Raw genomic sequence first — 9,304 nt, forward strand, 5'->3', positions numbered from 1 at the left:
TAATTTGTGTGTGTGTGTGTTTGAATCAGCACACTGCAGAATTAGATCTACCTTTTTGCGCATTGTGTGTGAGCTTGAATGGATGTTACGGTGGTACCAAGCTGTATGCTGATGTAAAACAAGCCAGCTGTGGTATCACATCCAGTGGTGATTGGCCACATCTGGTCGCATCACCTTACGGACTTCACATTGTTAAAGTCTTCTGCCAGTATCCTGATTATTTAACTCCAAACTAAGCTTCTCTGACCAGTTTATCTCTCAAAGCTCTGTGTGATTGTCTCCATGAGGCGCAGCCCCGGCCTAAATAAGATTCAGATGGGCGCCAACAAATCCATTGTCAGGAATCACTTGTTACATCAACCTTACCTTTAAAACCAGCAATTGACTTTTGAGGTTTGATTTGAATTTCTCAAATTGTTTGTGATGTCATGGCTGGAGGACCTTTAAAGAGCTATTCCATAGTTAATGAGACTCTTTAGTCATTGAAACCCTCAGTGAAACTTTGCTTAGTTCCCCTTAAAGCATCAGCTTTGTAATGTTTTTGCAATACCCATGTTGCCAGTTCAATTTACTGTTCTCTTCTATACCTTAATGAACAATTCTAGTCCTCTACCTCCAGCTAAAAATGTCTGCACTTGAATTAGCTTTGAATAAAATAATTCACTGAATGGTTTATGTTATACAACACGTGAACATGCAATAAGTCATTCTGCATGGCTCTGAGGAGGAAATGAGATCGGTAGTTACTGCGATGCTGGCTCAAAATGTCCACTCCATAACTCTCCGCCGACACGACAGCCCAGTCCGTTCTGTTTAGCCTCAATAATAACTCTAGGCTGGATTTCTTCCTTCTGTTTGGATAGCGCCAGTTTTCTGTGCCCGTACAGGTCATACCTCTTTCCTCACAATGCCACGGTACCACTCTCCCCTCTCTTACCTGCCTCACCATGCTAGTGTTACACGTGGCGCTAGGAAATTGCCCAGTCTGATTTCCTGCCTTCAAAATGTCTTAGCATAGCCTCCACAGAGCACGAAAAGGAACAGGATGTGGGGAGAAGGAGGTGCAGCGAGAGGTCATCCTTTTTATCAGCTGAACGGTTTTATGTAAGGGGACCTTGAGTCAAAGGCAGAGGCAGCATTCACTTACAGCAAGAGCAACTCAGTGGGAGTGACTTGCTTTTTCTTTTTTCTATAGAAAGTGTTAGAAAGCACGCTGGCATACTATGACCTTAGTTTAAATGGCTGAACTTTTGTCCAATTATATATCATAAATAACATTAGCATTAATTTGGAGTACTCCTAGAGAATGGATGAATAAAGTCCAACATTCACACTGTTTTATCTCTAGTCTCTATTTTTGCCACATGTTGTATTTGGTTTGAGGCTGGTCATGGACAGTCTAGTTTTGTAGCTGATAAACCAGCTGATATTAAATTCTACTTCAATAAATTAAAAGTTGTCAATGAGGAATGTGCTCATTTTACATAGAAGCAGAATGCCATTTTGTTTTAAGCAATGTTTTGCATGCCAACAAAATATCACAGCATAAGCATTGTGAACAGCACATAAAGAGAATGTGGGGTGCTGCTCTGGAGTCTTTTGTATGTTGTGCAGCTGAATTCCTTAGCTCAAGAGCCAACCTCCACAGCTATGGTTCACCAGCAAATGTCTTTTTTAATATCATGTCTGTAATGACAGGGAGATCTGGATATTGTTATACCTCAAAAATGAGTTTCTCCTCATTATGACAAGTCACTGTGACAGCTTTAAAACCACAGAAGAAGTAGCTCTATCAGCTCATAACAGAATAAGTAGCTTAGGGTGTGCCAAGAAAGGAAGCAAAGCTGAAAAAAAAGTTATGCTTGTCTGGCCTCCTTTGATGGACTCGTGTAACTCCTCAGACCTCAAAAGAAAAGGCGATAATGAAAAGATTTGCTGCGTCCAGCTGTCTCTGGACTGAGCACATGCCTTGCTGGTGCTTAAGGGACAGTGTTACATTTCACTGTTCATTTTTCGATTCAACATTTCCTGTGTGCCAAATAGATTTCGAGCCAGTAACCATACCCATAATTTAGGCAAATAGGGTGAATCCACAGGGTCTCAATTATAGAGGATGGTACACTCTTTTCTTAAGCTGCCTCAATTTGTGATTTAGGCATAAAAGTGCCAAGTGCAGCTTTAAAGCCTACTCTGTAAAACTCAGGAACCATACTAAGCCCTGGTTTGTTCAGTCCTCTTGAACTCGGAGCCATGAGCTGAGCTGCTCATCGCACCACTGAGGCTCGTAATTAAAAATCTCCAATTACTTCCTCCTTACCTCTGATGACCCCGGCCTCGTGGCTCAGCCATACCCAGGGCTAGTGAGCCGCCTCTGGGGAGCCACGGGAGGAACTTGGCCTGGGCGCTGGATGGAGACCGGACGACGTTGGGAAGTAATGGGGATGTTGACTCAAGGGTGACTGGGGTGGGCGGACGCGGCCGCTGAAGAAGAGCGTGCCAGGTAAACACTGTGCAATTATGATGCAGGGTAGCCTTACTTTTAGGCAGAGAGAAACAAAAAGGGAGACAAACAGAGGGAATGAGAAGATGAAGAGAACGAGACAGGAACACGCTGAAAGCGATCATGTTTCTGTCTCTGGAGTTGTTATTAAAGCGGCATCTAACACCCAGGAATGCAGGAATGTCCACTGACGTCTTTCTCATCAGGTAGAGAGATGCATGTTTCAGCAAGGAACCCACGCTGCAGGGCCATCTGAGGATTCAAATATTGCCATTAAGGGGAAGGACAGGAAGACTTTTGCAGTAAAGGAGCAGAACAACAGCCAGAGAGTGACAAAGAAGAAGAAAAACATATCTGAATTTAACCGTGATTGAATAACACCTAAACCCTTCACGGCGACTGAGCCAAGGCTAAAGGTAACACAGGGCCCCTGTCACTGGGACCCCCTCCTGGAGCACCAGCCCACTGTGGTGAGTGAGCGGTGGAGTAGCAGAGGGCCAAACCTACAGTAAGCACTCTGTCTATCTCACAGACTCATTCAGCCATGTGGTTTGGCAGGTAGAGCGGCGATGTAGGTGGCTGCGAGTGAAGATATGGAGACCTATGTGTGCCGAGCTTAAGTATTCAATTTACCTCTGCCATTAGCTTACATTACACATTGAGTCTGTGTGTGGAGAGGGCGAAAGTGTTGGCTTACTGCAGCTAATCCCTCACCTTTAGCCAGCACTCGGCATTGTGCAGCGCCTTATATTTGTCATGCAACTCTAGTTTAGGATTCTAATAAGGAAGTCCCGGCCTAAGCTTCTGCAAACAGTGCAGAAAAGTGGGTGAGCAGCGAGGGCGAACGCCTGTTCCAGTGATGGCGGTACCGCTCACATACGTACCTACACAGAGGTATTCCCAAGCGTCGGCCAAACATATATCAGCACTGCTTCATATCAAAGACCTTTATTTTGGCAATCACTGACGTTTGCTTGGAATTAGCACTTTTTAATAAAGTCATTTGGTTCTGTACATAGTGTTAATGCACAGGAAAAACACAAGCTGAAGCCTTTTGACGTCTGTCTGGGTAATATGGGCTTATAGGAAGCTTAGACAACTTCCCATAAGACAACATAGAGCCATGCAGGGTTTCGTAGCACAAATGCCCTTTGTGCGACACACAGAGCGGGCTCTCTTGAAGTAGAGAAAACAACCCCCCCCCAAAAAAAGGTCAAGTTGTAGCTATTGTGGAAGTACCACTTTTTTCTCCCAGTTTTCAACTGTCAGAGGGGATTGGTAGTCATGGGGGCCTAAAAATAAAAGCAACAGTCACTTTAACTCCTACTGGCAAAGTTAAGAATAAAAGCTATTTATCATGCTTCTCATGAGCTAAACATTCTCTTTATTTTATGAGAGCTCCAGAGGTGTCTTCGGTTTGTGAAAAGTTGATCCTTCACGCTGCAGTACAGAGACAGAGGTGAAAACACCTTCTGATACATGGTAATAAAAACTGTTCAATATGGGGCCATTTTAGCCGACAATATGCCTTTGATTTGAACATTTTATGGGATGTTACACAACTTTTTAAAATGTATCCGGCATTCAAACAAGAGTTGTCTAGCTCGTCAATGCATCCCTGACGTGGGTGCTACACACACACACACACACACACACACTAATGGATTAGGATTACATTTATATAGCGCTTTATAACACTCAAAGCGCTATATAAATGTAATCCATTATTGTTATTAATTGCTACTGGATTTGCTGAGGATTTCGCACAAATAATATATACTTTAAAAAATTAAGATCACATGTGTTCTTGCAGAATGTGTGGGTGTTTAAAAAAAAATAATTGGGGAGAGAGAGATATACATCCTTTGACATTCCTGCTCTGAACATACAGATGTGTTCACATGAGAGATGCTCTTAAACACTTCACTTTAAGTAGGAGTAAGTCACTTGATAAACAACTTTTTCCTCCTAAGTTGGCTCTTTAGAGCATTCTTAAGTGCAAGTTTGATAAATACAGGCCCTGGTCGAGAGACAGCTGTGTCTCAATGTACTTTTTCTTTGTATTTCCTGCGTAGTAATTCTTAAAGGAAGAACTGTCTGCAATACTAATGTAGCATTGTTAAAGGATGAGTGCTTGAAGAGAGGCCTGCACAGTGGCTGCTACTGTAATGACCAGAATGGTCACAAAATGTCTTTTTACATAAAGGTATTTTTCTATTTATTTCCAGTGTTTACTTTTTCCTTCTGGAAATAAAGTATGAAACCTATTAACCTGGCGGTTAAGTAGCAGAGCCCTGATGTTGCTTCAGACCCATGTGTGGCTTGTCCTCCTCTCCTGCCTGTGTACACTGAAGCCCTGCCAGAGTGGTGCTGCACTGCGCTGCGATGTGCTGCGACGTGCTGTTCTATTCTGTGCTGTCCTGTGCTGCGATGCCGGCTCCTCGCTAGGTGCCAAGTGATTTTTATCACTGGGAAAACAGTCTCCTTCCAATCTCAGTCCTCTTAGGAGCATATGAATACACTTTACACTCACACGAAGGAAAACAGGTAACTTGAGACTAGGCTTGGGGCAAGAGCTGAGCCTGCAGGTAAAAGGGCTGCAGTGTGTCAGCGTGTGTGCAGCGTGGCATCTAAGTCAGTGTGTGTTGGACTTGTTCGCACTCATGCCTTTTATGAGCAGAGGTGTGCCTGCACAGTATATATGCTTCAGTTTTAATGCTGCACATACAGTTAGCGCTGCCTTTTTGGCACAAAAGATGCACGGCTAAATCTTGTGGCTCCATAACCAGAGCTAATGTCAAATGAGAGTTAGGAGCTACTCCTACATACTCTGTTGTAATTTTAACCTTTTATTTATTCAGAGAGTCACCCGGGCAAATTTGACCTTTTCCAGTGATGCACTATGTCACATTCACACATTCACACATGGAAGCTGCTCAGTGCAACCAGAGCTTTCTGCTGTCAACCGCACTTCAGCAGTCACATGCAAAACACCTTGCTCAAAGACAACACAAGTTGTTGAAGGAGGGGACGGGCATTGCCTCATTTTCAGCTGGGCCTGAGGCATGAACAGGCAACCTCAGCACATTATCCTGCAAAACTCCTGTTTGGAGTTACATTCATCCTCTGAGCAGCATGACTTTCCAAGATGTTGTTTTGCCAAAATGTAAACAAGTGGGCCCGAAAATAATAGGCATTCAGCAAGGTCCGGCCTCAATAACTTTTCATCAGGTTTCACCACATTTATCAGACCATGCAGCATTAAATGTGACCAAGGCTGCAAAGCTGTTATTTTTGCCTCATGAGCCGACATTGAAACCAGCCTGATTTGACAGCAGATGAGCTGAAGATAGGGACTGTCTCAAAAGTGGATAGAGAACGGCCAAGGAAGCTTTTCAGTCATTTTTTAAAATATTTAATTTATTTTTAAGAGACATTTAAAATCAATTTACAAAAAATGCAATATGTCCCAACAAGATTTTATGGCTAATTTATTTGTCAATTGACTATTTGGATTTTTTAATCTTTACATTTATCTGGGCCTCTTCCCATTGTGTACACATCCTCCAGTTTTAGAAGAAAAAACATGCCATAATGTCCTATGTAGTTCTGACTTGTGATTAAACAGCACTCCAAACCTCCTGTTCTCTTTCCACTATTCATTCCCACATGGACCATAAACAGTTACACAGCTTTTAAGGCAGGATTCTCGTGCTTTACAGATCTGGCAGTAGACAACAATTGAACAGAAAATAAAGAAAAATCAGCATAGATTTATACCAACTAAGTCACATATACTTGCGAAATCATCCAAATATACATGAATATAGGAATAAGATATTGTAAATAAACAGGGTGCAATACAAAGCCATTATAGGTACATAAAGCTTTTACCTGCCACTAGAAATGGGCTTGAAATCTTTACACACGATGATGTTTTAACAGTTTTTACATTCAGCAATGGCATAATCAATCCATGTAATCATTTTCAGGAGTGATTTCCATGTTTATTTTAATCACATATGTGGAAAAGGAGACCTTTGGAAGGTAGCCGCTACTCTAACATGGAAACTTTATGTCCTAAAACATCGATCTGCAGTAACAACCGCCATAGTTTCTAACATGAACAATGAGAGGCAAGGCCTGTCAAGGGCCCTCTCCTCATCAACTTGTGTTTATTTAATTTCAGATTTTCTTTTTTTACACACACATGTACATTAATCCCCAGTTATACGTCTCCATCTCTTCCCTCCTTCTTTCACCAGGGCTGTTTATTTTAGAGTTTTTGAGGAAAAACCTGCAGTGAAATGAAAATAAAGGTAGCTTCACACTCATAATATTTGGAGTGGAGAGCAATTTATTTTCCTTTTATTAAATGCTGATTAATATGCAGTGTTGGGGAGACTAATACTGTGGGTTTCATTTCCCCAGTATCCTGTGCTGAGCCGGCTCTGCCTCAGAGGTGGAACCGGCCACAAACAGGCTGCAGATATGGAAGTCTGGTTTGAATTAAAAGAAAGAAACTCCTTTTCACCATTGCTCTTTTCCTGTCTCCTCTTCTGTCAGTGTTTTTTTTCTGAGCTTGTAATTGTCATGACGAGGTGTGTTTTGGGGCCGGAATGTCCATACCTTACTCTCTCCTTGGGTGTGTGTGGATTCCTTTTAATTAACAATGGGCATGTATCATTGTGGCAGATGAGGAAGTTAAGCCACACTGTAACAATGCTGCCTCAGCAGCTGTAGCAGGATCTCAAACCACATACATCAAGGTCTGTGTGAGAGAAAAGTGCATTCGCTGTGAATTAGCACTCCTGAAAAGCTTCCCTTCTCCCTGTTGCAAGGCTAAACGGGCAGAATAGTATACTTGGACACAAATGACTATTTTACATTTTTCTTTCCAGGGAACTTCACTTGATTAATTATTTGAAGAAGCCAACTGGCTGCAAATATTGGTTATTTCTCGTCTAAAACTCATTAATCATATAAAGTAAAACTTAATACTCAGGTTAGCTTAATATATTAGTTTGACAATACACTGGCCAGTACTTGGCTTTTCATAAAAGTCTGATTTCAGCCTGTGAGTGTCCTCCACCGTCTTGTTTGTCCGGTGTGACGAAGATCAGGGTATCATTTTACAGCCTCAGGCGATTAAAAGTGTTTCAGGAGCTGCTCACCCACACATTTATAAGTCTGGGGTTTGGTGGAGATCTGAATGTTGTTTCACATGCTTTTCCACCATGATGACAATAATACTGGTGGTGGAAAATGGAAAGATGTAAATGAAAATAAAGAAGCTTGCTGTTGTGATGTAAGCTATAGCACCAACAGAGTTGTAGGGAGAGTATTACTGTCTGGAGCTAGTGTGCTGGCTTAGCTAATATTAGTTAGGCCTACATTACTTGTTGTGTTGTTGTTCGCTCTATATCATCACCTTTAAGGCAGTTTTGTTTTTGTTTTACAACCCTTTTGGTTGACTGTCACATTTCTCTTCACCATTGTTCTCTGTGAAAAGCTCTTGATAAACCCAGTGTATGCCACCTGTTCAGGTCCAAATAGCACACAGACACAGTTAGCGGCTAGCTGGTGTAAATAGTGGAACATTTAACAACTAAAGAGACAGATATTTCCTTCAGGAGTTGGTAGAGTGTTCTGTGTCTGCCGGATGTGTGTCTGTTTAAAAATGTCGCCAAATCTACATAGTAGGAGATAATATGTCAATGTTGTGTTGTTTCATTAAATTAAACCTTTATATTGATTCCACAAATGTATCCTCTTCCAAAATCCTCTAGCCACCTGAGCAGTTCATCATTTTAAAAAAGCCTTACTTGTACAAAATCTCATGATCTTAAATTGCTACAATTGTCTGGGCGATTCGTACAAGTAGTACACAGTTAAAATCGGTGTACATACATGGCCAAAAACACAGCAGTGCAACCAAACATACACACATTACACTAATGTTTCTCTGCACACGCTTGCATGCAAGGAACACTTCAGAGATGAGGACCTGGTAGGGAACTGTGAGTCACGTCGGTCGGGTAAGCAACGCAGGTCGGCCCATCACGTGAAAGGCTGTCCTGGAACAACTCCGTAACCGTATAAGTTGCTGTTTAAACAGGCCTCTGAGAGATGCCCTCTCATTTCCTGCTGGAAAAGCTGATCAATCACAGCTCTCATCACCTCGGAGTCGGGGAGAAATAGAGATGTGGGTGGACTGGTTCAGGACAGAGAGTGAAAGGTGAGATGAGTGGAGAAATTACGGGATTCTGAGTGTTTGTGCTTTATTAAATAGATGCGTGCCTGAAACATCAAGACAGGGAAAGTCTGGCAAAAAATAGAGAAAGAGCTGTAAAGTTAAAAATTGGGAAGGTGCAAGTCAATATTCGAGCACTATGAGGTATCTTTTCATGAAGATTATGTTTTAGAGTGACATATTAATGTAAGAAATTAATGTTGTAGTGGTTGAGTGGCAAATCAAAACTACATTAAACTGAGCACATTTTTAAGGTTGCCTTTGGGATTTGCTAAATTAGGCAGAAAAGCAAAAAACGATTTCTTAGAACGACACGTTTGAAACTACAGGATAAAATATATTCCCTCTTTAGGGCAAATACTGTATATAGTAACACTGAAAGATGGAAGCAAAGTGCAGGGAGGGGGGAAGAAGAAAGGAGAAGACAGGATTGGAACATATTTGATGCTGGCTCTAAATCGAGAGCTCCTTTCGCTCCTTCTCCCTCCCCAATTTGTCTCTGTGAGTGTTTTACAAGAGCTAGATGTATTGCAAGAGGTAACATCCATCTA

The sequence above is a fragment of the Micropterus salmoides genome, unplaced genomic scaffold (assembly GCF_014851395.1).
Source record: "Micropterus salmoides isolate LMB-PRFRI ecotype aquatic unplaced genomic scaffold, ASM1485139v1 Ms_hic_scaffold_21, whole genome shotgun sequence".
Lineage (NCBI taxonomy): Eukaryota > Metazoa > Chordata > Actinopteri > Centrarchiformes > Centrarchidae > Micropterus > Micropterus salmoides.